The 26,986-nt window shown below is 51.0% G+C and overlaps 3 long non-coding RNA genes across 3 annotated transcripts; all 3 read right to left on the bottom strand.

Annotated features, from left to right (window-relative positions):
* Window positions 1-6,998: 6,998 nt before the first annotated feature.
* Window positions 6,999-9,558, bottom strand: LOC125319075. The gene is made up of 3 exons (XR_007200589.1): window positions 9,450-9,558; window positions 7,656-7,741; window positions 6,999-7,057 (listed from the first exon to the last, which is right to left on the bottom strand). It is a non-coding gene; the product is annotated as an uncharacterized LOC125319075 (long non-coding RNA).
* On the bottom strand, window positions 8,554-9,143 carry LOC125319076. The gene is made up of 2 exons (XR_007200590.1): window positions 9,021-9,143; window positions 8,554-8,685 (listed from the first exon to the last, which is right to left on the bottom strand). It is a non-coding gene; the product is annotated as an uncharacterized LOC125319076 (long non-coding RNA).
* An 11,520-nt stretch (window positions 9,559-21,078) lies between the features above and the next one.
* LOC125319090 lies at window positions 21,079-26,191 on the bottom strand. Its single transcript, XR_007200591.1, has 2 exons — window positions 25,869-26,191; window positions 21,079-21,158 (listed from the first exon to the last, which is right to left on the bottom strand). It is a non-coding gene; the product is annotated as an uncharacterized LOC125319090 (long non-coding RNA).
* Between the last annotated feature and the right edge of the window lie 795 nt (window positions 26,192-26,986).

Raw genomic sequence — 26,986 nt, 5'->3', positions numbered from 1 at the left:
GGAGGAGGAGAACAAGGACGATGAGGACGACGAGGACGACGACGAGGACAAGGAGCAGCAGGAGGAGGAGGAGGAGGAGGAGGACGACGATGACCGAGGACAACGAGGACGAGGACAACGAGGACGAGGACAAGGAAGAGGAGGAGGAGGAGGAGGAGGAGGAAGAAAACGAGGACAACGAGGATGACGAAGACGAGGACAAGGAGGAGGAGGAGGAGGAGGGAGGAGGAGAAGGAGGAGGAAAACGAGGACAACGAGGACGAGGACAAGGAGGAGCAGGAGGAGGAGGAGGAGGAGGAGGACGAGGACGAGGACGAGGACGAGGAGGACGAGGACAACAAGGACGACGAAGACGAGGACAAGGAGGAGGAGGAGGAGGAGGAGGAGGAGATCGAGGATGACGAAGCCGAGGACAAGGACAAGGACGAGGAGGAGGAGGAGGAGGAGGAGGAGGAGGAGGAGGAGGAGGAGGAGGAGGAGGAGGAAAATGAGGATGACGAGGACGAGGACAACGAGGAGCAGGAGAAGGAGGAGGAGGAGGAGGAGGAGGAGGATGAGGAGGAGGAGGAGGAGGATGAGGAGGACGAGGAGGACGAGGACAACAAGGACGACGAAGACGAGGATAAGGAGGAGGAGGAGGAGGAGAATGAGGACGAGGAGGACGAGGAGGACGAGGAGGAGGAGGAGGAGAACGAGGACGACGAGGACGACGAAGACGAGGACAAGAAGGAGGAGGCGAAGGAGGAGGAGGAGCAGGAGGAGGAGGAGGAGGAGGAGGAGGAGGAAGAGGACGAGGAGGAGGAGGAGGATGATGACGACGATGACGATGAAGATGAGGGAAAGGAGAAGGAGGAGGAGGAGGAGGAGGAGGAGGAGAACGAGAACGACGAGTACAACGAACACGACGAAGACGGTGGACGATGAGGAGGACAAGTAGGAGGAGGAGGAGGAGGAGGAAGAGGGGGAAGAGGTGGAGGGAGGGGGAGGAGGAGGAGGAGGAGGAGGATGAGGAGGAGGGCAAGGAGGAGGAGGAGAAGGAGGAGAAGGAGGGGAACGAGGACGACGAGGACGACGAGGATGAGGAGGAGGAGGAGGAGGAGGAGGAGGAGGAGCAGGAGCAGGAGAAGGACGACAACGAGGATGACGAGGACAACGAGGACGACGGAGACGAGGACAAGGAGGAAAAGGAGGAGGAGGAGGAGAACGATGACGATGACAACGCGACGACGATGACAAGGACGATGACGATGACGACAAGGAGGACAAGTAGGAGGAGGAGGAGGAGGAGGAAGAGGGGGAGGAGGAGGATGAGGAGGAGGAGGAGGGGGAGGAGAAGGAGGACGACGAGGACAACGAGGACGGCGAAGACGAGGACAAGACGAGGAGGAGGAGGAGGAGGAGAACAAGGACGACGAGGACAACGAGGACGACGGAGATGAGGACAAGGAGGAAAAGGAGGAGGAGGAGGACGACGAGGAGGGGGAGTAGTAGGAGGAGGAGGAGAACGAGGAGGATGACGACGAAGACAAGGAGGGAGAAGGAGGAGGAGGAGAAGGAGGAGGAGGAGGAGGAGGAGGAGGAGGAGGAGGAGGAGGAATAGGAGGAGGAGGAGGGGGAGGAGGAGGAGGAGGAGGAGGAGGAGGAGGAGGAGGAGGAGGAGGAGGAGAACAAGGACGACAAGGACGACGAGGACAACGAGGGACGACAAAGACCAGGACAAGGAGGAGGAGGAGAAGGAGGACAACGAGGACGACGAGGACGACGGAGACGAGGACAAGGAGGAAAAGGAGGAGGAGGAGGACGACGAGGAGGAGGAGGAGTAGGAGGAAGAGGGGAGGAGGAGGAGGAGGGGGAGGAGATTAGGAGGAGGACGAGAATGAGGACGACGAGGACAACACGGGCAACGAAGACGAGGACAAGGAGGAGGAAGAGGAGGAGGACGAAAAGGGGGAGGAGGAGGGGGGGGAGGGGGAGGAGGAGGAGGAGGAGGAGGAGAACGAGGACAACGAGGACGACGAGGACGACGACGACGACAAAGACGACGAGGATGACGAGGAGGACAAGGAGGAGGAGGAGGAGGAGAGGAAGAGGGGGAGGAGGAGGAGGAGGGGGAGGAGGAGGAGGAGAAGGAGGAGAAGGAGGGGAACGAGGACGACGAGGACGACGAGGATGAGGAGGAGGAGGAGGAGGAGGATCAGGATGACGAGGACAACAAGGACAACGAAGACGAGGACAAGGAGGAGGAGGAGGAGGAGGAGGAAACGAGGACGACGAGGACGACGAAGATGAGGACGAGGAGGAGGTGGACAAAGAGGAGGAGGAGGAAGAGGGGAGGAGTAGGAGGAGGGGGAGGAGGAGGAGGAGGAGCAGGGGGCGGAGGAGGAGGAGGAGGAGGAGGAGGAGGAGGAGGAGAAGGAGGAGGAGGAGAAGGAGGACGACAAGGACGACGAGGGACGAGGAGGAGGAGGAGGATCAGGATGACGAGGACAACAAGGGCAACGAAGACGAGGACAAGGAGGAGGAGGAGGAGGAGGAGGAGGAAAACGAGGACGACGAGGACGACGAAGACGAGGACAAGGAGGAGGAGGAGGAGGAGGAAGAGGAAGAGGGGGAGGAGGAGGAGGAGGAGGAGGGGGAGGAGGAGGAGCAGGGGGAGGAGGAGGAGGAGGAGGAGAACGAGGACTACGAGGACAACGAGGACGACGAAGACGAGGACAGGGAGGAGGAAGATGAGGAGGACGAAGGGGGGGAGGAGGAGGGGGAGGAGGAGGAGCAGGGGGAGGAGGAGGAGGAGGAGGAAGAGGAGGAGAAGGAGAACGAGGACGACGAGGACAACAACGACAACGAAGACCAGGAGGAAGGAGGAGGAGGAGGAGGAGGAGGAGGAGGAGGAGAAGGAGGAGAAGGAGGAGGAGGAGGAGGAGGAGGAGAGCGAGACGGAGGACGACGATGGTGACGGCGACGACGAAGACGAGGACAAGGAGGAGGAGGAAGAGAAGTAGGAGGAGGAGGACGACGAGGACGACGAAGACGAGGACAAGGAGGAGGAGGAGGAGAATGAGGATGACGACGACGATCATGATGACGACGACAACGAGAAAGACGACGAGGACGACGAGGACGATAAGTAGGAGGAGGAGGAGGAGGAGGAAGAGGAGGAGGAGGAGGAGGATGAGGAGGAGGAGGAGGAGGTGGAGGAGGAGAAGGAAGAGGAGGAGGAGGAGGAGGAGTAGGGGGAGGAGGAGGAGGACGACGATGACAACGACGACAAAGACGATGATGAGGATGACGAGGACGACAAGGAGGAGGAGGAGGAAGAGGAGGAGGAGGAGGAGGAAGGGGAGGGGGAGGAGGAGGGGGAGGGGGAGGAGGAGGACGACGATGATGACGACGACGATGACGACGACAATGATGACGACGACGATGACGAGGACCAGAACAAGTAGAAGGAGGAGGAGGACGACGACGACGACGACGAAAATGACGACTGAGGACGACGAGGACGACGAAGACGAGGAAGATGAGGACAAGGAGGAGTAGGAGGAGGAGGAGGCGAAGGAGGAGGAGAAGGAGGAGGAGGATGAGGATGAGGAGGAGGAGGAGAACGAGGTCGATGAGGACGACGAGGACGAGGACAAGGAGGAGGAGGAGGAGGAGAAGGAGAACGACGAGGACGACGAAGACGAGGACAAGGAGGAGGAGGAGAAGGAGGAGGAGGAGGAGAACGAGGACGATGAGTACAACGAGGACGACGACAACAAAGACGATGACGTGGACGACGAGGAGGACAAGTATGAGGAGGAGGAGGAGGGGGAGGAGGACGAGGAAGGGGAGGGGGAGGCGGAGGGGGAGGGGGAGGAAGAGGTGGAGGAGGAGAAGGGGGTGGAGGAGGAGGAGAAGGAAGAGATGGTGGAGGAAGAGTAGGAGAAGGAGGAGGAGGAGGAGGAGGAGGAGGAGAAGTAGAAGGACGACGATGACGAGGACGAAGAGGAGGAGGAGGAGGGGGAGGAGGAGGAGGGGGAGGAGGGGGAGGAGGGGAAGGAGGGGGAGGAGGAGGACGACGACGACGACGAGGACAACAAGGACAACGAAGACGAGGACAAGGAGGAGGAGGAGGAGGAGGAGAGGAGGAGGAGGAGAACGAGGACGACGAAGACGAGGACAAGGAGGAAAAGGAGGAGGAGGAGGAGGAGGAGGAGGAGAAAGACGACGACGACGACAAAGACGATGACGAGGACGATGACGAGGACAAGTAGGAGGAGGAGGAGGAGGAGGAGGATGAAGAGGGGGAGAAGGAGGAGGAGGAGGAGGAGGAGGAGGAGGAGGAGGAGGAGGAGGAGCAGGGGGAGGAGGAGGAGAACGAGGATGACAAGGACTACAAGGACGACAAGGACGATGAGGACAACGAGGGATGACAAAGACCAGGACAAGGAGGAGGAGGAGGAGGACAACGAGGACAACGAGGACGACGAAGACGAGGACAAGGAGGAAAAGGAGGACAAGGAGGACGAGGAGGAGGAGGAGGGAGTAGGAGGAGGAGGAGAACGAGGATGACGAAGACGAGGACAAGGAGGAGGAGGAGAAGAAGGAGGAGGGAGGAGGAGGAGGAGGAGGAGAATGAGGACGACGAGGACGACGACAAAGACGATGACGAGGACGACAAGGAGGATGAGTAGGAGAAGGAGGCGGAGGAGGAAGAGGGGGAGGAGGAGGAGGAGGGGGGAGGAGGAGGAGGAGGAGCAGGGGGAGGAAGAGGAGGAGGTGGAGGAGGAGGAGGAGAACAAGGACGATGAGGACGACAAGGACAACAAGGACAACGAAGACGAGGAAAAGGAGGAGGAGGACGAGGAGGACGACGACGAGGACGACGGAGGACGACGAGGAGGAGGACAAGGAGGAGGAGGAGGAGGAGGAGGAGGAGGAGGAAAACGAGGACGATGAGGACGACGACGACGAGGACAAGGAGGAGGAGGAGAAGGAGGAGGAGGAGGAGGAGGAGGAGGAGGAGGAGAACGGCGGACGACGAGGACGACTGAGGACGAGGACAACGAGGAGGAGGAGGGGAGGAGAAGGAGGGGGAGGAGGAGAGCGAGACGGAGGACGACGACGGTGATGGCGACGACGAAGATGAGGACAAGTAGGAGGAGGAAGAGGAGGAGGAGGAGGGGGAGAGGGAGGGGAGGGGGAGGAAGAGAGGAGGAGGAGGAGGAGGAGGGAGTAGGAGGAGGAGGAGGACGACGACTGAGGATGACGAAGACGAGGACAAGGAGGAGGAGGAGGAGGAGGACGACGACGACGATGACGATGATGACAACGACAAGGACGATGACGAGGATGACAAGGACGACAGGAGGAGGAGGAGGAAGAGGAGGAGGAGGAGGAAGAGGGGGAGGAGGAGGAGGAAGGGGAGGGGGAGGAGGAGGGGGATGGGGGGAGGAGGAGGTGGAGGAGGAGAAGGAAGAGGAGGAGGAGGAGGACGCCGACGCTGACGCCGACGACGAGGACGACGACAAAGACGATGATGAGGACGACGAGGACGACAAGGAAGAGGAGGAGGAAGAGGAGGAGGAGGAGGAGGAAGGGGAGGGGGAGGAGGAGGATGACGATGATGACGAGGGGTAAGGGTGGAGATCTTCCTCATCCTGCTCCTCCACTGCTGACATCAGGGAATTCTCTGGAACATCCAACACCTGCCTTTGCTGCTCCAGGATCTTGTCTGGCACCTCTCTGAGCCTCTTCACCTTTGGCAGCGCTGCAGCATCCTTGGAGTCATGGACTGGCACCTGGCAGCTCCAGGACACTTGCTGCTGGGATGCTTTTCTCCGGGAAAATGTTGGACACGGCCTGGCTCTAATTTTTCCTTCCAGCCCTTTCCTGCCCATCTGCATCCTCAGCCACAAGCAGGTTCTGCAGATTGACGTGGCTCTAGGGGAGCAGGGACTCCTGTCTGTGGGCAAAGAAAAAAAAGACAGCTTGTAAGAAGAGAACCTGGAGCTCCTAGTCAGAAGAGAAAGGACTATTCAATCAAGGCAGGGCTGATGGAGGAAACTTTCTAAAATGGACCAAGCAGCAGAAGCACAGGAGTTTTGCAGAAGAAATTCCCCTCGCAGCACTTGGCTTAGGGAAAAAGCCTGATGTTGCTAGGAGAGACTTGAGTTCAGGTCTAGTATTGGGTAGCAGACATCGGAACATTTAGACTATCGGCTTGCCAGGCTCACGCTATTCCAACCTGAGACTGAAACTATTCTAAAAGCTAGGGATGCTTGGAAGAAATGTTTCTGCTCACCCCACGACTGGGGACCGTGCATCTTTCCTACCTTGCACCTGTCCAAAGGCCTTCCTCCGTCTGCGCTCCGGCAGCTCTCACTGAGGCTCGGGCAGGGATGGACGCTCTTGCCACAAGCAGCCCAAGCGTGGAGATCTTCCTCATCCTGCTCCTCCACTGCTGACCCCAGGGAATTCCCTGGAGCTGCCAACACCTGCCTTTGCTGCTCAAGGATCTTCTCTAGCACCATGCCAAAGGCCTTCTCCTATGGCAGCACGGCAGCATCGTGCGAGTCACGGACTGGAACCGGCACCTCCAGGAAAGTTCTGCTGGGAAACACCCGTCAGCCATTCCCTGACTGCAATGAGCTGGCCTCCTATTCCTCTGCAAGGCTCTTCCTGGCCAGGTGCATCCTCAGCAATGACACGGTTCTGCTGAGAGCCGCGGCTCGGAGGGAGCAGCGAGTCCTGTCCAAAGGGCTTCCTCCGTCTCCAGTCCTGCAGCTCTCACGGAGGCACCAGGTACGGTCAAGTCTCCTGCCAGGAGTATCCGACGTGTGGAATTCATCCTCATCCTTCTTCTCCATTGCTGAGGGCTCTAAGTGCCCTGCAGATGGGAACATCTGCTGTTGCTGCTGGAGCATTTTTTGCAGTACCACACCAAAAGTCTTCTCCTCTGGTACTGCCACATCGTTCTTGGAACCTCGGTCGGGAACTGGCGGCTCCAGGGCAATCGCTGCTCTGCCTCTGGCTTCTGGGAGTTCCCTACTGGAGGCCTCCTCTTTTCTATCTCCTGCTTAAACAAGAAAGGCTTCGTAACTTGATTCCTCTATGCCAGCTATGAATACATCATCTCTTCTGGAACTCTTTTACAGTGGACACAGAGTTTGTTGAAGCTCATTCTCACAACTCTTATTGTGACTATGCCTGATAACTCTTACAACTCTTCTTAGTTCATAACCTGGATTGCACATTGTCTCTGTCCAGATTAGAATTTTAAAATATACAATTCTCCAGATCCTCTAGCTACAAGATGGAACCACACATCTTTGTCCTTTTTTATTTTTGCAAAAACATTGGCAATTGTTTCTCTCTTTTATATTTTCCCTTTGGAACTCATCTGTTTCCTGTTTTCACTTCCTCTGCTCAGAAGACCTTTCCTTTGGTTTATTCTTGTACTGATTCCCCAATCTTTCCAGGCTACTTTATAGAGATGTAGCTGGTGCAACAGACACTTCCTAGATAGTTTTTGTTGTTTTGATTTGTACTACAGGAAGATGATAAAACACGTATTTTACATTACCTCGGACGGCAAATTTTTTTTGCATTTTTAATGGAAAATACATTTTTAAAGTTTGGATAGCATAATTTAAAAAAAATAGCTTCATTACCTGCCCAGTAGCCATAACATAGATCTGTATCCATCATCTAAAAGTAAAGCCAGCTTTTGATTTGATACACACATTGAGACTTTATCCTGTAGGAAATAAAGCAGAACAAATACGCTATTACAGTTTTATCTTCAACTGCACATCACTTCTAACCTTGAGCGAAGGCTCTGCATTATGGAATAGAACCAACTGAGGCAGTGCAGCTCTAGGTTAACACATGATCAGAACCTTAGACTGGTAAGGAAGAGCAGGAAATAGTTTGGCTGCCACCACGAGGCAACAGCACATTCTCCTGCTGACATTCTCACGGTCAGAGTGAAACTGGAACCGAGCAATCCCATTCCTCTACAACCACCCTTATGCTGCAGAGATGGAGCCCTGAGCTCAGCAATGCCATTTGTGACAGAGGTTTCCCAGGTGGGAAGGCATCCTCCCTTCCCAGAGGTATTGCAGGTTCCCCTCTCCCCACTCCATTCCATCCGGAAATGGAATGCTGACAATCCATAAAGGTTACACACTACAACACTGGCATGGATTCTTTCCCTTAGGCAGATCTAAGGCAGTCTGGGAGTCGCTCAGCCTCTCGTGCCCTCCTCAAGTGAGCATTTGTAACTTTTTTTCCTACAATAATCCAACCAAACAACTTGGTTACTGCTCCAAGTAATTACCAGCAGCTTTGGCTGTGTTTTCCCATTCGATTTTATTTAACCCAATATTTTGCAAATATTGACACTTCTATATTTGAAATTCCCAGCATATTACAGAGATTTCATAGGTGATCTTCAAATTTGAGAGGTGACATTGACCACAGAGTAGCAATAAATAGGAAATATCAGGACAAAAGGTAATCCAATACACACCCCCAACAATCCTCCAATTTTTTAAAATTTTTTTTCTTATTCTGGAAGAAACAAATTTAACAGCACTGCCATGCATGCAACAAAGTGACCCAGGCATGAAGATGAGCAAGCTGTTGGTCCTTCACATTCCAGTTTTCAAGGGTGACATTAGTGGGACACTGCTTGGAGCACTGCAATGATATCAAAGTAATCCCTTAAACTTCCTGCTAACTGGAAATTTCTTTGAAGATGCACAGATAATATAGGGCTCATTACTTACACATACAGGCAAAAGGAAAAAACAAGTTTCACCACATTCTCATAAACCTCTGGAAATAAAGTCCTGTAAACTTAACTGCCTTTCTCAATTTGAGAAATTGCTACTGCTATAACATTACCTGTACTGGACCTGGTCAATTGGATGCTTTTGCCCAGACTCCTTGCTCCATATATGTCATTTACACCACAGAGAACAAGACAGAATCCTATCCAAGCAAAAATTCAGTGGGAATGGAGAATGACTTACTCGGCAACACCTGATTCTCTCTGTGCAACATGCACTACAGCTTTCTTTCGGTCTGATCAAACACTTCTTATGGTAAAGATCATCATCCTATAGTCCGAACTACGCACTGACTTCCCGGCTCGCTGTGCCTCATCGCCCTACCCTGATCCATTCTCTACACATTGACTGAGCCTGACCGTACCCTCTGCAACCACCACCTCCCTGGGCAACCTGTGCCAACGCCTGACCACCCCAACAGCAAAAAAAAAAAAAATTTAATATGTAATCCGAATCCCCACTGTCTCATTTGAAGGCCGCTCCCTCTAGTAGCCCATAGGCTTCTTTTCAGAAGCGATGTGAGGGGAAGGCGGCTCGCCGCTCCCCTTTGCCCACACGGCTGGCTCCCTTCCAGGCCCGATCCCACCCACGGCAAGGAAGGAACGCACCCACCCAGACGCCCGGGGCCACTCCTTCACCGGGGCTCTGTCAGTCCCCCGCCGGGGCTCGGTCACTCCCTCGCCGGGGGTCACTCCCCCAGCACAGCCCGCTCCCCGCGCCCGCCCCGCCGCCGCCGCTCCCGCTCTGCCGCCCCCACGGCCCCTCAGCGGCACCGGCCCCTCCGGGCCCCGCCCCCGCCCCGCGGCCCCGGCCAATCCCCGCCCAGCCCCGCCCGTCCTGCGGCTCCCCATTGGTGGCGCGCGCTCCGCCCGCGGGCCGAGCAGCGCGAGCGACGCAGCCTCCGCCCCCTGTCCCGCTGCGCGCGCGGAGCGCTCGGCCGTGCCCTGGGGAGCGGCGGCCGCGGGGCCCGCGCGGAGCGGCCGTTCCTCCGTGGCTGCGCCGCCAGCATGGCCGGCAACGCGGGCGCGCAGAAGGCGCTTCGGCCACCGGGCAGGAGGGATCACTGCAGAAACCCAAACGTTCTGCAAGAGCGGGAATTGGTGTCCAAGGACATAGTTTACACCTGCACTTGGCTCGCAACATCCCCCTGCAGCGCTACGGGCTGGTTACTTCAGGCGGCCACAGAGCCCTTAAAGGGAACTGGGCCGCCTTGACTTGTTAGCAAAGCGGCCACAGAGTCCCTAAATCGGACTGGGCTGCCTGGAGTTGTTACTAAACTCCCCACATTGCACTGACCGTTCTGTGCAATTTCCAATGGCCCCGCACCTGGGGGTGGTGGCCAAGAGCTGCTGAACACGAGCCCAGGTGTGCCCAGGTGGCCAAGAAGGACATTGGCATCCTGGCCTGGGTCAGCAACAGTGCAGCCAGCAGGAGCGGGGCAGTGACTGTCCGTCCCCCTGTTTTGGGCACCGCTGAGGCCCCACCTCGAATCGTGGGGTCAGTTTTGGGTCCCTCACTGCAAGAAAGACTTTGAGGTGCTGGAGCGTGTCCAGAGAAGGGAATTGAGCTGGGGCAGGCTCTGGAGCACAAGTCTGAGGAGAAGCAGCTGAGGGAGATGGGGGGCTCAGCCTGGAGAAAAGGAGGCTCGGGGAGGACCTTCCCTCTCTCTCCAACTCCCTGGAAGGACACCGGCTTGGGTGGGGATTCCTAACCATAAGGTATCTATCCCATGATCTTTTGCGCCAAAAAGACTGTCACTGTATCTTTAGGATTTGGCAGCCGGGAAACCTTGGGGAGGATGGAGGGCTTTGCTTTAGGGCACGTGTTTTTAAAGGCTGCCCAGGCAGTCGCACATCGTGCAAAAGGTGTACGCTCTGCGCGAGACTTACGGAAATCCTGGAATTCAGTGACTGCGGTGTAAAACTGCCTGCTTCCCTTCCGCCGGCGGATCGGGGCAGTCGCTTGCGTGGTTGCTGCGGGAGCTTTTGTGCATTCGGCTTCGGGACTTTGCTAGGCTGCAATTCGGCAATGTGATCGAATGTGCCTGCTTTCCCTGCCTCCTTGCCGCTCGGGAATGCACAGACGGTGCACGGTGTGCCGCCTGGAGCCGGGGCTGTGTCCGCCGTCCCCTGAGTGCCTGGGGAATCGCTCCCTTCGCTCCGTTGTGTCCGAGCCGCCGCTGCCCCCGCCCTGCTGAGGGGCCAAGCGTGCAGCGGAACGCCCCCTGCCGGCCGCGAGTGCCCCCGGCCCCGCCCCGCGCCCGCCGCAGCCGCCAGCGGCCCCTGCCGGGCGTGGCCGTAACTGCAGCAAAGGGCAAACACGGCCCTCGCCGGGGGAACCTCCTGTGCGTGTGCTGGTGTTTGTTCTGTGCATATTCTGTGCTAAAGAACTGCTACTCCTTTCCTGCATTGTTTAAGCCCCATAATTTTCGAAGTTATAATGATTTGGAGAGAGCGGTCTTCTTGCCATTCCAGGAAGGTTCCCACCTTCCTTAGCAGACATTTGACTTTTAAAACAAGACATTTCGTTAAAAAACCAAACCAGGGAACATTTCATGATTTCATGTACTATGTGATTTCACATCTAAAGAAACTGGGCTGTCTGCCCTTTTCTTCTCAGGCAGTGCGTTCCTCTGTCTTCAAGTACAAAAGCAACAAAGTGATTATCACCAATGATCAAAACCAGGGAAACTAGACCCTCCGTCTCTTGTCAGTGGGCGAAGAGACGACGCATGGGTGTACCTGAGAATGCTCACTAAAAATAAAACAGGAGATAAAATGATCACAGCTATTACAGGCTTTAAACGGGCACCTGTAACTTTTCTGATTGACACTGGGGCACAAATTTCTGTGCTGACAAAGAAAGATGCCCAGAGGTGTGGAATTGTTCCAACAAAGAACCGATATTGTGTTTTAAATGCCTTGGGAACGACAGAATCTATGAATGTGGCCTTAGTCAAGCTCACTTTGCCTGGAGAGGAAAACCAACTCTCCATCAATGTGGTGATTGGAGATATTCCAACCAATTTATTAGGGATGAATGCCCTCGTTGGGAGGCAGTGGGAGGACTCAGAGGGTCTTCTGTGGTCTTTTGGCACACCACGTTTTAACATCAGACTGCTCCAAGCTGCAGCCTCCCTACCATTCAGCAAAGTAACTAATGTGAAACAATACCTCCTTCCCCTGCGTGCCAAAGAGGGTACCAAGCCAGTGATACAGGAGCTGCGAGAACAAGGAGTAATACTTAATATCCATTCTCCTTTCAATTCTCCGGTGTGGCCAGTGCGAAATCCTAATGGGAAGTGGAGGCTGACAATAGATTTTCGTAGGCTAAATGCTAACACAGACCCTCTTACAGCAGCAGTCCCAAATCTGGCAGAATTAGTAACATTGATTCAAGAAAAGGCTCATTCAATCATGCCACCTATAGATGTCAAAGACATGGTTTTTATGACACCTTTACAGCCAGAAGATATGGACCGTTCTGCTTTCACATGGGAAGGACAGCAACACACTTTCACTAGGCTTCCCCAAGGGTACAAACATTCTCCTACCCTGGCTCATCATGCTTTAGCCCAAGAGTCAGAAAAAATACCCAAAGCTGACAATGTGACTGTTTATCAATACATTGATGATACCCTTGTGGGAGGAGATGAACTAGAAGTGAGAGATACCCAACAGAAAATAACCTCCCACTTAGAAAGCCTTGATTTGCAAATTCCCTCAGAAAAAACCCAAAACCCTTCACATGAAGTGAAAATTTTGGGAATTTGGTGGAAAGGAGGTATGACATGTATCCCACCTGATACCCTAACCTCTTTAGATCAGATTAAAATGCTTGAATCCAAAAATGATCTCCAACATGCTTTAGGATTGTTAGTGTTCCGGAGAAAACACATCCCAGATTTTCCATAATTGCCAGACCTCTTTATAACTTGTTGAGAAAAGGGACAAAATGGGAATGGAGTGCTTCTCAAGAAGAAGCACTGCAATTGTTGGTTTTTGAAGCAACAGCCTCACCAAGCCCTGGGCCCTATTCATCCTACAGATGCTTTTCAGGTCTCCTCAGGGTTGTCAGTACACATATGGCAGCGGGGTCCTGAGGGTCCGACGAAGCCTGTTGGTTTTTACTCCCGTGGCTTCAAAGATGCTGAAAAAAGGTACACTACCTGGGAGAAAGGATTGTTTGTGGTTAGCTTAGCTCTCATAGACGTGGACAAGATTGCACAACAACTTTGAGAGGCCCTTTCCAAGTTATTAAGGCCGTCTCTACTGGCACCACTCCCACCTGACGGGGTGGCCCAGAGGGCCTCAGTAAGGAAGTGGTATGCTCAGATTGAACATGATTGTAGCGTCTTCTCAATAACTGAAGGAGCTGTAAAAGATCTGGCAATCCAAGAAACTGAAAACTTGGGTAGCAGCCAGGACAAACCTGCCTCAGTCATTAAAGTAGCCCCTCCTTTTTCCCCCAAACAGTCAGCAAATTCTTGGTTTACAGATGCTTCTGCCAAGCGAGAAGGAAAGGTGTGGAAATAGAAGGCTGTAGCCCTCCACACTTCCTCAGGTGAAGGAATTATCACAGAGGGGGAAGGCAGTGCCCAAGCTGGCGAGCTGATAGCTGTTTGGAGTGTTTTCCAATGTGAGGCACAGAATACTTCTCCTGTCTGTATCTACACCGATTCCTATGCTGTGTTTAAGGGATGGACTGAGTGGCTTCCTTTTTTGGCAGCAAAATGATTGGGAAGTTAACAGAATAACGTGAAACCAACAAGAAAAAGGAAAAGGACAAGAAAAAAGAAAATAAAGAAAAAGCAAGCAACAAGAAATAGAAACAGAAAGCAAAAGATAGAAAAATAATGAAAGCAAGAAAGCAGGGAATGAAGGAATTCGGAATTCGGAATTCGGAAGGAATTCGGAAGGAATTCGGAAGGAAGGAAGGAAGGAAGGAAGGAAGGAAGGAAGGAAGGAAGGAAGGAAGGAATTCGGAAGGAAGGAAGGAAGGAAAGAAGGAAGGAAGGAAGGAAGGAATTCAGAAGGAATTCGGAAGGAAGGAAGGAAAACAATGTAAGTTCTGAATAAAACCGAAAAAAAGGTAAATAACTGAGTTCTCTTTACAAAAATATCAATTCCCTCTGAATCCAAAGTTGCAGAAGACTTTTCACTCCACATTTGGGTTTTGTTTTCATCTCTTTTACTTTTTCTGGTTCTTTTCTTTTTTCTCTTGTTTTTAATAGATAACACCTGCTAGGAAAGGAATGCACAGCAAAATGAGACCCATTTCTGGCAGGCAATGAAAGTGTCGGCTCCTGGTCTGGTTCCTTTTGTGTGGATCCCTCATCTCTGCGGCACGGGGGGAATAGCAGTGCTGGGAGGCAGCAGCGGGCTCAGGAGCATCCCGCTGTGGCAGCTCTGAGGAGGTGGCACATGTCCTGCTCTCCTGCTGCCCTCCAAAGCACAGAATGCATGGGCAAGTTTAGGCACAGCTCTGGGCACAGCCAGCATGGCCTGGGCACGGGAATGGGGGACAAAGCGGGCGGGATCCTTCTGCAGCTGCCTGGTGGTTTCTGCTTTCTCTGCCCAGAGTGCCAGGATGTTCTTAAGAGGTGCTTGTCCATGCAGCCCTTGGCCAGGCCGTCCTTGGAGAGCTCTTCAGTGAGCCTTGGCTGCAGGGTGTTCATGTGCCCTAGAGGATGGCAGACAGCCACGGGCACAGTGTGATCCAGGGGCCTGGCAGGTAACAGCCCCACCCATCTCTTGGCAATCAGTGGCAAAGCAAAGCAGACTATTTTGTCCTGCCTGTAGCTCTGAGCAGGGAGCATCAGAAGGGAACACGCAGCCCTTGGGCTGCAGCTGAGCTGGAGGCCTGCTCTGGCAAGCACTGGTGGCCACCATCCCCCTGGTTTTGCTTGTCTGCTTCATTGATGGCTGGGGCCCTGGGCAGAACCCTGAGAGCCTGGTGTGGCCCCCAGGGAAGGAGAAGGAGCCCCTGGAGAAGCTGTAGCAGGTGGGGCTGCTGCTGCTGGAGCCACCAAAGACGAGCTCAAGGACCACAACCTCTTCCTGGAGCTGGCCAGCGGCAGCTGAAGATGATGGCCTTTGATTCTGGCACCTTCTCCAAAGACACGCTCCACGGCCAGTGTGCAGGTGAGTCCAGAGCCAGGGGGATGCTGCCAGAGCTGGGCATGGCACGGCCTGGCCGGGCACCAAAGGTTCCCCCTTTGCTGGGGCGGCTGCAGGGAATTCTTCAGTGGCTGCCAAGCTGCTTTTGGGCTCAGGGCAGCTGCTGAGGAGGTGGCTGTGCCATGGCTGGCTGCAGGCTGGGCACATGTCCTGCCCTCCTGCTCTGCTCCCAAAGGCAGCAATGCTGGGCAGCTTTGGGCCCAGCTCTGAGCACGGCCAGCACGGCCTGGGCACTGCGGGCGGCTGGGACAAGGGGACAGGAGGCTTCAGCTGACGGGCGGGTTCTGCTTTCTCTCCTTGCAGCCGGGCTCTGCGGATGCTGAGGCTGCTCCAGGCTCTGCCAGGGCTCTGCTGGGGCTCAGCCCCGGGCACGGCTGGGCCCGCTCTCCCCTCACAGGGCTCTGACAGCTTTGCATCAGACGAGCCCCTTGCGAGCACAGCGACGGAGCTTTCTGCTTTTGCAGGTGAGTGAGACTCTCGTGCAGGCCAAGAGATTGCACTCAGGGACACACATGCCACTGACAAGAACCCAAACTCTGCACAGTCCCAGCTGAACACCTGGATCTGCACAGGGTGTTCTGTCTGTCCCACTCTTCCTTCCTTTTGCGCTGGAATTGTGCCATTGCACTTTCTTCCTCCTCTGGAAGTGCCACGAGCAGGCCCAACCTGGTGAGTGGGCCGTGTTCCTGAGGCAGTGCAGCCTGGAGCTGATGGAGGAAGAATTGCCCTTCTCCACTGCCAAACCAGAGCAAAAAGCCCTGAGTGGGACTTTGCGTCTTTAAGAACCCCCTGACAATTTCAGAGGGAATGTGCAGCTCATTGGCAGGGTGAGAAGGAAGGGCATCTTCTCCATGAGTTGGGGTGGGACAGAGTTTAGATTGCGAGTCCTGCTCAGAGCTGGCAGGGCACAATCAATTTCCTATTGCTTCAGCCACAATTTAAAATAACAATGTTGGAAACAAAGCCCAAAATCTTTAAAATAGGACTGCTGAGGTCAGTAAGATGGATCAATGCCCTCAGCATATTTACAAATACCTGAGTTGTCTTTTTGAAAAGACTCTTAATCCAGAGTTACAAAAGATTTTTCACTCCACATGTGGGTTTTGGTTTTATGTTTCATAATATTTTCTGGTTTTTATCTTTTTTTTCTATTAATTAAACAGAAAACACGTCCTAAATGATGGAGCAGCACTGTTGAACACGGGGACATGCAGAGGGACCAGAAGCAGCTGCCTTTGTCTCCCTGCAGCTCCAAGGCCCAATCTCTGAGCAGACAGGGCTGGCAGGGACTCGCAGGCTCCCTGTTTGCTGCGCTGCCCCACTTGTGAGCGGCCCAGCTCTGCCTGAGTGTATTGGGTTGACCCTGAGTTGATGGACAATCTTTAAGACCAATTACGCTTCTCACAATTTACATATTTAAACCGCACGGAAAGGCGGGACTTCCCCTTTTTGTCGGCGCTCGCCTGCTAGAAGGTGGGGGGGGCTCCGAGCCTCCCGGCCCCACCGGGCCTGGCCGGGGCCACTGCTGCTTTCCCCCTTTCCCAATGCTGCGGCACAGACCCTGGATCACTGCGGGGGGACTGTCCCAGAGCTGCAGGCAGCTAAAACCAGCCATGGACTGCTCGCAGCTAAAACCAGCCATGGACTGCTCACAGCTAAACCCATCCAGTGCGGCTTCTGGGGACAGGCGGGTCCCTCTCCTCTCCATGCGGAGCCAGCGGAACCAGCGGGAGCCGGCAGAGCCTCCTGTCTGCAGCCAGCACACTTCGTGCTGAACTGAAGAGGACACCACACAGCCAGCAGCACAGAGGGAGCGAGGCTTTCTCCACCGTAAAGCCCGAACAAGAACACCCTTCAACATGGCGGCGTCAGAGTCAGAGAGAAAGAGAAGTGAGTCACATGAAGCTGAGCATGGCGATGGGAGAAAAGAGGGCGGTGCTGCAATTCTGGCGCACAGCTTAAAAACCTTCTTGCATGCCGTGGTAAGAAACTGTAGTACCACAAACTGTTTGTCTCTTTAATCCATTTGAAGAACATGGGGGGATGGAGAATCGTCGTGTGGCCTATGAAGATTATGAAGAGTGCCTATGCCAGGCTATATAGAAGTAGTAAGAGGCTGTTAGAGACTTGTGGCAAAGAAAAAGCCTTTGTGTGCAGGCCAAAATAACTTATCCTTAAAAAGATTAATAACCCCATGTGATGGCCCATGTTTTGTAGTGTGAAGGATCTGTGAGATTTTTCATGGGAGAGATGTTCTACACACAGCAGATTGATTGTTTCCAGGTGGGTCTGCTGTTGGTGGCAGTTTGGGAACCACGTGCAACTGAAGAAAACCCTTTTTTCCTTAAGCATAAGAGAGAGACTTTTTCAAGAACTGCAACACTGACTAACATCCCATGTTCTGTTATCCTTTGTGCGAGTTGGGTAAAAGGAGAGAAGTGCTGGAAAGGGGGGGGGGGGGGATTTGCTTTAATTTTGTTTTGTTATTTTCTCTTTACTTTTAATTCTATTAGTAATAAAACTCTTTCATTGTACTGCAACTATTTAAGGTTTGTGCCTGCTTTGCTTTTCTCCTAATTCTTATCTCACAGAAGGAAAATAAGTAAGTAATGAATATTTTGAACCAAAACCACTACATTTAACTGGTGTTTCTGCCCGGTTTCGAACTCAACCCGCTACAGTGAGGCACAGGGAGAACAAGGGGCAGCTCCCTGCCAGCCCCGCAGCCCAGGCACCCCTCGGGCCCCGGGGCTTGGGGCACTGTCAGCACCCGCTGCTCCAGCGCCCGCTCCCGCTAGCACTGACAGCAACACCCAAACTGTGCCTGATCCTGAGGTGTAGATACCAAAATGCTGCTAGCAAGGATTTTCTTGCCATTTTCTAAGTCTGTGAGAGACTTTTCTCTCTCATCGAAGACGTGGCAGAGTTATGTAAACAATCAAGCCACCTGCAACCTTGAAAAGTCTTGTTTATGGTATAGTAGGAAAATATTTTGACAATGGATGTTTTAGGATTTTAGCCAATCACCCCAAGGGGTGGCTGGTCCTTTGTCCAATTAGACTATGAAGAAAAAAGTCTATAAAAGAGTTTGTAAAATAATTAAATAAATCAATCTTGCTGCACAATTCCTGCCTGCTGGATCTCTCTCCTCCTCCTCCTCCCTATGGCTGCAGGACACGGTGATACACCCTAGGGCCCAGGCCTGTGGTAATACTGAGGGAGCAGCAGCAGGGCCTGGATCTGATCCCTGACTCTGGGGCCCACAGCAGTAGCAGCAAATGGAGCTGACTTTCAGCACAGCCGCTGCCGCTGTTCCCTCCCGTTGGCAGCGGTGTCACAGCAGCCTGGGGCACCTGGGAGCCCTCAGTGCCAGCAGGGACTGGAGATGGCAGCCCTGGGCTCCTGGAGGGTGTGCAAGGAGCAGAGGTGGGTAGTCCCTGTCCATGTGGAGCTTGCAGATGGAAAAGGCTGCTGTTGTAAACAAGGCTGAGACTTTTAAAGGAAAAGTCAACGCATTTATTTGTTAACCGCTGCGAGCGGGAACCCAGGATAAGCCCAGGCTCCGCGCGACAAGCCAGAAAAAAACCAACAGTGTGACGCACAGGGCGTTCCTTTGGACTCAGGTTCCTCAGGAAGACCCCGCCGCGCGGGGGCTCAGCCCCGGGGCTGTTTTATAGTCCCTCTGATGTTATGATTGGTGGAGCTCCGATCCTCCCTCTGGTGGCTCGTTGCTAGGGTCCTCATTGGCGTTCAGCTCCATCAATCTCTGGGGCGTCGAGTGATTGGTTTGCCCTCTAACCAATAATTCTTCAAGATGTTTACATCATAAACCATTAAGTCATCTTAAGAACATTCCAGAACATTCTCCACTTTTCTGTAGACCTACCACTCTTCCCCCATTTGGTGTCACCATCTAGCGATCACATAGCAGCATTACACCCGTACACTCACAATAATAATCAACTTATTAACTGTGTATAACAAATAACTTCTTTTTAACCAAAAGAAAAAACTTTTAACCATTTATTACAACTCCCCCCTCTAAAACGTTGATCGGGCTTTTGCCCGCATCAACCATCTCACAGTTTTACAGTTTTTATTAGGCAGTGTCCTCATAATTCTTACAAATCTTCTGCAGCCTTTGGTATTTCTTATATATTTCTTTCGCTGCTTCAGGGGTTTTCTTTCCTTCCTGATCCTCTTCTAATTCATCCGCTTGCAGCACTCTAATTCTCGCAGTTTTCTCCTGGTTTTGTGTCTGTAATTCCTGAATGAGGGGCATATTCTGCACAACAGAAGTTATAAGTCTAACAAAACAGGGGATTAAACATGGCAGGAATAGGAAACCAGCAAATGAGAGTCCAACAATTATCAATGCTTTCTTCCACCACTCTCCGGTTAGTAGGTTGTCCCACCAATTAGATTTAAACAGCGGGGTCCACCTTTGTACAGGGACATGGGCTAATTTTCTGATGTTAGTAGTTATATTTTTGATAGCTTCACTGTGGTCATCAATTTCTACACAACACTTGGACAAATTGAACTTTCCACACACACCACCTTCCTCGGCTAGCAGGTAATCTAGGGCCAGCCTATTTTGGTATATCATAGTTCTCATTTGTCTGGACTGTGCAGAAACTAAGTCCAGAGCTAGGGTGGATTGGTTAGATATTATTTCCACCAGTGCTTGAAGGCGGATAATTCTATTCAACATATATATTGGAGTCCTGTACCCCCATGATCCATCCTGGGCCCAAGTGGCAGGACCATAGGTGGCTATGATCCGCTCAGGTGGCCACTCATCCTCCCCCCACTTCTGGGTTCCTCCTATCTGAATGTCCCTTTTTCTCCGTGCCAATTCATCATACAGAGGAATCCCAAGACTTTGTCCCTCAATTCTTGGAAGTAGGAAAAAGGAGGGTCTTATTATGCCTAGGGTACAGCTCCCAGCCCAGTCTTTTTGAAGCATAACATAGGCCATTTTCCCACATAACCAGAAGAGTCCTTTTGGTGCTCGCCAGTAATTATGAAAACTTACATTGTTTATGCCAATCTTACTCCAGAATTTTGAAATTTTCGGTTCGTCTTGGAAGGGGTTGGGTTCCCTGGTAATACATTAACGTAACTTTTCTTGTTCCACATATGTACACCCTTGTTTTTGTTTTCTTGCCCAATACAAATCCTTAGCCTTAGGGATCCACCACTGGTGTGTACCATTTGTTACAAAATACCTTTTGCAGGGAAGCTCACCCACATATGCTATATATTTAGGACCTCTCCTCTACAGACATTCTTCTCCGATGACTCCCGACTTCAAGCTCCAAGTTTCTTCTTCCTCCCTCTCATCTGGTCCTGATGATTCCTTCTCCATTATCTTTAGGGTCTCCTGTGGGGTCAAAGCAATCCCCTCCCAAGGCCAAACCTCTGCCATTCGGGTATCTCCACAAATCCAACAATCAGTTATATTCCACTCATGGCTTATTTTCTCAACCAGATCTAGGAACAGGTTCTTTCCTCCCATCATTCTGATTTCAGGTCCCTTCTTAATTATCCCTTTTACTTCCTTTTCTCTCATCAAGTCTGGCTCCCATTTTCCTGCTTTTTCTTTTTGCTTTGCCGGGTCTTTCTCAGAGCAGATCCATTTCTCCTTCATAGGGCATTCTCCCAGCAATTTTTGTTTAAAAGTCCTTACATTCTCAAAAAGCCAATAGGTTCGGCCATCCTCTATGCAGGTTTGTAGCTCTAAAAAGTTGGCACAATTAGGGCTCAGATTCGAATGGGTTCTTAGGATGGCCGTCCGAGAATCTCCCGCATACAAGGGGTAGTAACATTTATCACAGGGTGGTGCTCCTCCTGCTTGGATGTTAATCATGAGGAGAACCCCTATCAGCAGGGGTCCGGTACAGGGCACTCTCCCACCCATGTCTCCCCTCTAATCCCAATTAGAGGATCCGCGACTCTCTGTGGCAAGAGTGTATCCTGATCCGGTCTTGCCCCCTTGCAGTATTCTTACCCGTTGGCTACTGTTACCCTCTTGTTGCGGTGACAATCTCCCTTTTTGCGTCAACTTATTTTTCTTCCTTTTAGGGTCTGATTACTAGGTGCATGGGAGGATGCTCTATTCCTTCAGAGTTCTTCGGATCTGTAACGAGAAACACCGGATATTAAAACAGGTCTTATCAAATAGTTGTTCACCAATTACATTTCAACTTTAAAAATCTGTAAGTTTTAAAAATACTAAGTTAATGATTAACACTTTATAAATAGCTTAATAACTCCTTTAAAACCGTTAAAAATCTCATAATTTCTCTGGTGGCTTTTTCTTTAAAGTCAACTTAGTGTCCGTCGTTCCCACCACTGTCCATTCGGTCGGAGCTGGCACCGGTCCTTTTACTCTGGAAACATGGGTCCACCCTTTCTCTTGTGTCCTCACTGCAGTTTCAGTGGTTAATAAGACTTGAAAAGGTCCTTCCCAATTGGGAGTTAATGGTTCTTCCTTCCAAGTTTTGATTAGAACCCAGTCGCCAGGTTGGAACGTATGGATGTTAAAATCGATGGGTGTTGCCTGGGGAAGATATCCTTTCTGTCGCAGTTCTTTTAAAGTGCTGGTAATCGTTAGTACATACTTTCTTACACTCTGCTCTCCTTCCTACTCTTCCCTCCCAGCTCCTACACTCTCTTTGGCTATGGCCACCATAATCTTTGCTTTCGTCTTAGTCTTTTCTTCCTCTCTCCTCAAATACACCTTTTGCGCCTCCCTCAACAGTTCATTCAGGCCCTTTTCCTGCCAATCATCCATCTTTTCTAATTTCCTCCGAATATCCGTCCATGCCCTGGTTACAAACTGTATTTTTACCAATATTTGTCCCTCTGGACTTTCTGGATCAACACTCAAATACAGCTGGAAGTTTCTTTTCAATCTTTCCAACCATGCACTAGGTGTCTCGTCCTTCTCCTGTTGGCTATCAAAAGCTAGCCTTGCATTACTTGTCCTAGGAACTGCTTCTCGTATTCCTCTCACTACTAAAGATCTATAATCTCTCATATTTCTTCTCCCCAGCTCCTCATTAGGATCCCAGTCTGGTTGATTATTTGGCATCTTTTCCTCCCCTCGGGGACCAATCCTATTTTCCCTTTCCCATATTCTCATCCCTGCTGCACGTATTAATTGGATCTCTTCCGGGCAGAAAAGAATACCTAAAATAGAGTTCAATTCCTCCCATGTATTTATACTAGGTCCTAGAAATTGATCCAGTTGATTTGATATCCCTATAGGGTCTTCCAATAAACTCTTTATTTCCTTTTTAAAGTTCCTAACCTCAGAGGCTGTTAATGGTGCATTTACAAACCCAATTCCTCCCCTAACACCTCCCATGGGTACCTCTCTCAAGGGCAACAATTTCTCCACTTTCTTCCTTGGACTGACACCTCTTTGCTTGAGACCGAGTGTTATAATTGTGCTGACTTGAGCTCCCTTCTGATTTTTCCTGTTTCTCCATTTCTGCAACAACAATGTCCATCAAGTCCTCAAGAACTTTGGAGTCCATCCCCTCCCTGTTCAGTTCTTTTATTAGAAACTGGTTCCTCAGCAGGTGACTGAGACATCAAAGAGAAACTAAGGGGAACAGACTGAAATGTAGGAGGTGTAATAAGGGACATAGGGAGACTCTGAGATATTAAAGAGGGGTTTGGAGAATAAGGCTGGACTACAAAAGAAGTGGGGAGCGGTGTCGGGCAGGTAATTGGGGTTTTGGGTTCTGGATTAGTATATACAGGAGGAGGCTGAGGTGCAGGTGGAGATGCAGGCAGTGGTATTGGTTGACTAGGAGGGGGTACTGGAGGGGTAGGAGGGTGAACTACAGGTGGTGTTGGTGGAGAGGGGGCTGGGAGGTGATCCAGAGGATCCCATTTCCTCTTAAGAGTTTTCCTCTTTCTCTTCCTTTTTTTCCTCTCTTTCCATTTTGTACACTTTTATCTTCTTATCCCAGATTTCATTTTCAAGCCAGCAGGCTGCATATAATATTTCTTCCTCATTTTGGTTTTCTTTTAAGTTAATGTGTTTGTTTAAGGCCCTGCACATCCATTTTTCTTTAGATCTGTATCAGGGCCAATAAACAGGCCCCTCCTGAATCACTTCCTTTGACCAAATTTCAACGCTATAATTAATCATTCTAATTCTGTCCAATTTCTTTAAATTTGTATCAGTATCCCAAAATTTCAGCATTTCCCCTAAGGGACTGTTGGGAGGAATGTCTTTTATCTCTTTCTTTTCCTTCTTTGTATTCTGGGAATCCTTCCCTGCACACTGACCCATGATTCAATAATAAATTGGATTATAATTTGGATATTTAATAAATATAATAATCTGATTATAATTTAAATATTTAATAATATAATAATTGGATTATAACTTAAATATTTAATAATAATCGGGTTATAATTTAAATACTTGATAAATTACTAAAATAGTTCAAATAATTATATTTTAGTTAATTCCTTAATGTACTAATTATAAATAATTTAAATATTTAATAAGTTACTAAAATAATATGAGTTTTAAATTCCTTAATAAAATAATTGAATTATAATTTAAATATTTAATAAACTACCACAATAATTCAAGTATTTATATTTAAATTAATTATTTAATATTACTAAAATAATACAAGTTTTAATTCCTTAGTATAATACTTGGATTACAATTTAAATATTTAATAAATTACTAAAATAATTCAAGTTATGAATCCCTTAATATGAGAACTTAATAAGACTGCCAGTCTCAAATGATAACACAAAGCGTTTCAATAAAACGAGAGAGAAAAGGGATAAACCTGTATGTAGGAACCTCAAAGGGATCGTGGGAAAATACACCGATCGTGGGAGTTCCGATCGGAGACCAAAAAAAACTACAACCAAAATGGCGGCCCAACCGGAAACCGGATGCACCCCACCAAAAACTACAACCAAAATGGCGGCCCAACTGGAAACCGGATGAACCCCACCAGGCTCTTCCGGCCTGTAGCGGGGGAACCCTCCCTCCTCCGGGGAGTTCTCCAAAAAAAATTAATATAGCTCCTGCCAGACGCCACCGATCACCTCTCCTCTGCAGCCTAGATCGTAAAATGGCTTAGACACCGACAGTTTAAGATGGCGTTCGCCAGACGCTACTAGACACACTCTCCTCCCTGCCTGATAAGCAGTCTGGGAACTACCATCTCAGAGCCCCACCGCCGGGCTTACCGCAACAACCACGCAATTAAAATAATTTTATAAGACTTTTAAACTTAATTCATATACACTAAAAATTCTTTTGAATAACCAAAAAGGACTAACAAAATACACCCAAGTAGTCTTGAGTTCCAACCTAAAACATAAAATGCCAACAGAAAAATGCCACTAAAGAATAATCAGAACAATTTATATCGCAAAATGGCGTTCGTCTGACGCCACTAGACACTTCTCCTCTCTGCCTGATAGGCGGTCTGGGGACTACCATCTCAGAACCCCACCGCCGGGCTCACCGCAGCAACTACGCAATTAAAATAATTTTTGTAAGACCTTTCTTTAACTAATTAATATGCGCCAAAAAAACCCCTTCCGAATAACAAAAAAAAGGACTAACAAAGTGCACCCAAGTAGTCTTGAGTTCCAACCTAAAGCACAAACTGCCAACACAAAAAATGCCACGAATGAATAATTGGAACAATTATATATATCGCAAAATAGCGCTCGTTAGCTGTAAGACACCTTTTACAGCTTTTTACCAAGCCCTGACCGCTCCAGTGAAGTTACCAACACTCCAAAACAAATAAAAGCACCTACACAAACTAAATATTCTACATTCATACACTCTCTCCTTAATAGACGGCCTGAGGACTATTGGATGAACCTCACCTCAGGACCTCGCCTATTAAGTCTCCCGCAATCACACGACCAAATCAATCTCTTTCCCCCCCTCCCCAAAGAAATTCATATATCTATTACTGATAAGAAGTTATTAAAAAAAGGTATTTAAATAAAACAAATACTACTAACAGAATACACCCAAGTAGTCTTGGATTCCAAATTAAGAAGATAAAATCACTTAGGCATATAACAAATAAGAATAAAACTTATCCCTATCCTGGCAGGTTCTAACCCCCCTCTCACTCCTACTGAGTGAGAGAGCTTCTCACAACCGGTGGCCTCTCCTTGTCACCGCGTTTGCAAGGAATTTTTCTCACTCCCTCAATGAATCCCCCCCACACAGGATTCCCAGCTTGAGGCGCCGTGAGATACTGCCCCCCTCGTGAGTCCACACTCGGGATCTCTCACTCGGGGTCCTAATCCCCCTTGGGTTGGGTTCCTTCCCCTTCCCCTGCCAGGGAAGGGGCAATCCCCCGTCCAGTGGCCACCCAAACCTGATGGTCCCCAGGCAGAAGTTATTAACCTCCAACCTCCAAAGGTCCTAGTTCCCCAGGTGCCAGACCCGCCCTTGATCTGGCCTGAGGAACTGCCCTCCAGGCGGCCGTGGCCGGTGAGGCTACTGTGCCCCCCCCCGTTGGGATCTCACCGCGTGTGCCGGTGTCCCACCCGAGAGTCCAGAAGCCCTCACACCCAGCGCCACGCCACCCCTCGGAGCCTCCAACCACGGAGGAACGGGAGCCTACGCGGGTAAGGGCGGCGAAAAGGAGGTACTCCCCCGTCTCCCCCTCCCTGGGGTCCCTAAGGGTACCACACTCTCTCGTCCACACTCGCTTCCACACTCGCTCCGGGAGCCCGCTCCACGCAGCCCCCGCCACAACCAGCCGCCCTAACACACACTCTCGCACCCCCTTATGCCTCACCCCACTCACAGCACTACCCGGCGTACCTGCGAGCCCCGCTCCCTCTCGGAGGGCCCTCTCCCTTCTGGGTTGTCGTGCTCTCAGCCGTTACTCGGGAAAGCCAGCTGCCGTCAACGGTCTCGAAGAAATCCAAACTCCGGGTGGCAAAAATCGGCCAGAGACGTCTTCCCGGGACCTGTCCTCCCTCGGGACCGCCCAGGGGGCGTGGCTTATCCCGGATGAGGCCCCAGAATTGTTGTAAACAAGGCTGAGACTTTTAAACGAAAAGTCAACGCGTTTATTTGTTAACCGCTGCGAGCGGGAACCCAGGATAAGCCCAGGCTCCGCGCGACAAGCCAGAAAAAAAACCAACAGTGTGACGCACAGGGCATTGCTTCGGACCCAGGTTCCTCAGGAAAACCCCGCCACGCAGGGGCTCAGCCCCGGGGCTGTTTTATAGTCCCTCTGATGTTATGATTGGTGGAGCTCCGATCCTCCCTCTGGTGGCTCGTTGCTAGGGTCCTCATTGGCGTTCAGCTCCATCAATCTCTGGGACGTCGAGTGATTGGTTTGCCCTCTAACCAATAATTCTTCAAGATGTTTACATCATAAACCATTAAGTCATCTTAAGAACATTCCAGAACATTCTCCACTTTTCTGTAGACCTACCACTCTTCCCCCATTTGGTGTCACCATCTAGCGATCACATAGCAGCATTACACCCGTACACTCGCAATAATAATCAACTTATTAACTGTATATAACAAGTAACTATTAACTTCTTTTTAGCCAAAAGAAAAAACTTTTAACCATTTATTACACTGCTGTGAGCAGGCAGCTCCAAGGGCAGAGAAAGGAGGGTCTCGAGCACTGGAGCTGTGCCAGTGCCACAGCCCTGGGCAGCAGCCACCGAGCCCCGGGGGCACAGAGGGCACAGCAAGAGGGACAAAAGCAGTCAAGTTTAGAGACTGGGAAGGGCGAGAGCTGGGAGCAGGAACAGCTGCTTCATTGCACTCTTGGAGAAAGCTCTTGGCTGTTTCAAAGCGCTGAAAGGCGTGAAGGGCACAGAGGAGGCCACAGCAAACAATGCTCCTGTTTTCACAGCCTCCCCTCTCCGTGTGCCAGAAGGAATTGGATGAGCTGTATTCTTCTCTCCGAGTTGTCT

This window comes from Corvus hawaiiensis, chromosome 35, assembly GCF_020740725.1.
Source record: "Corvus hawaiiensis isolate bCorHaw1 chromosome 35, bCorHaw1.pri.cur, whole genome shotgun sequence".
Classification (NCBI taxonomy): domain Eukaryota; kingdom Metazoa; phylum Chordata; class Aves; order Passeriformes; family Corvidae; genus Corvus; species Corvus hawaiiensis.
This window is presented reverse-complemented; position numbering and strand designations above follow the sequence as displayed.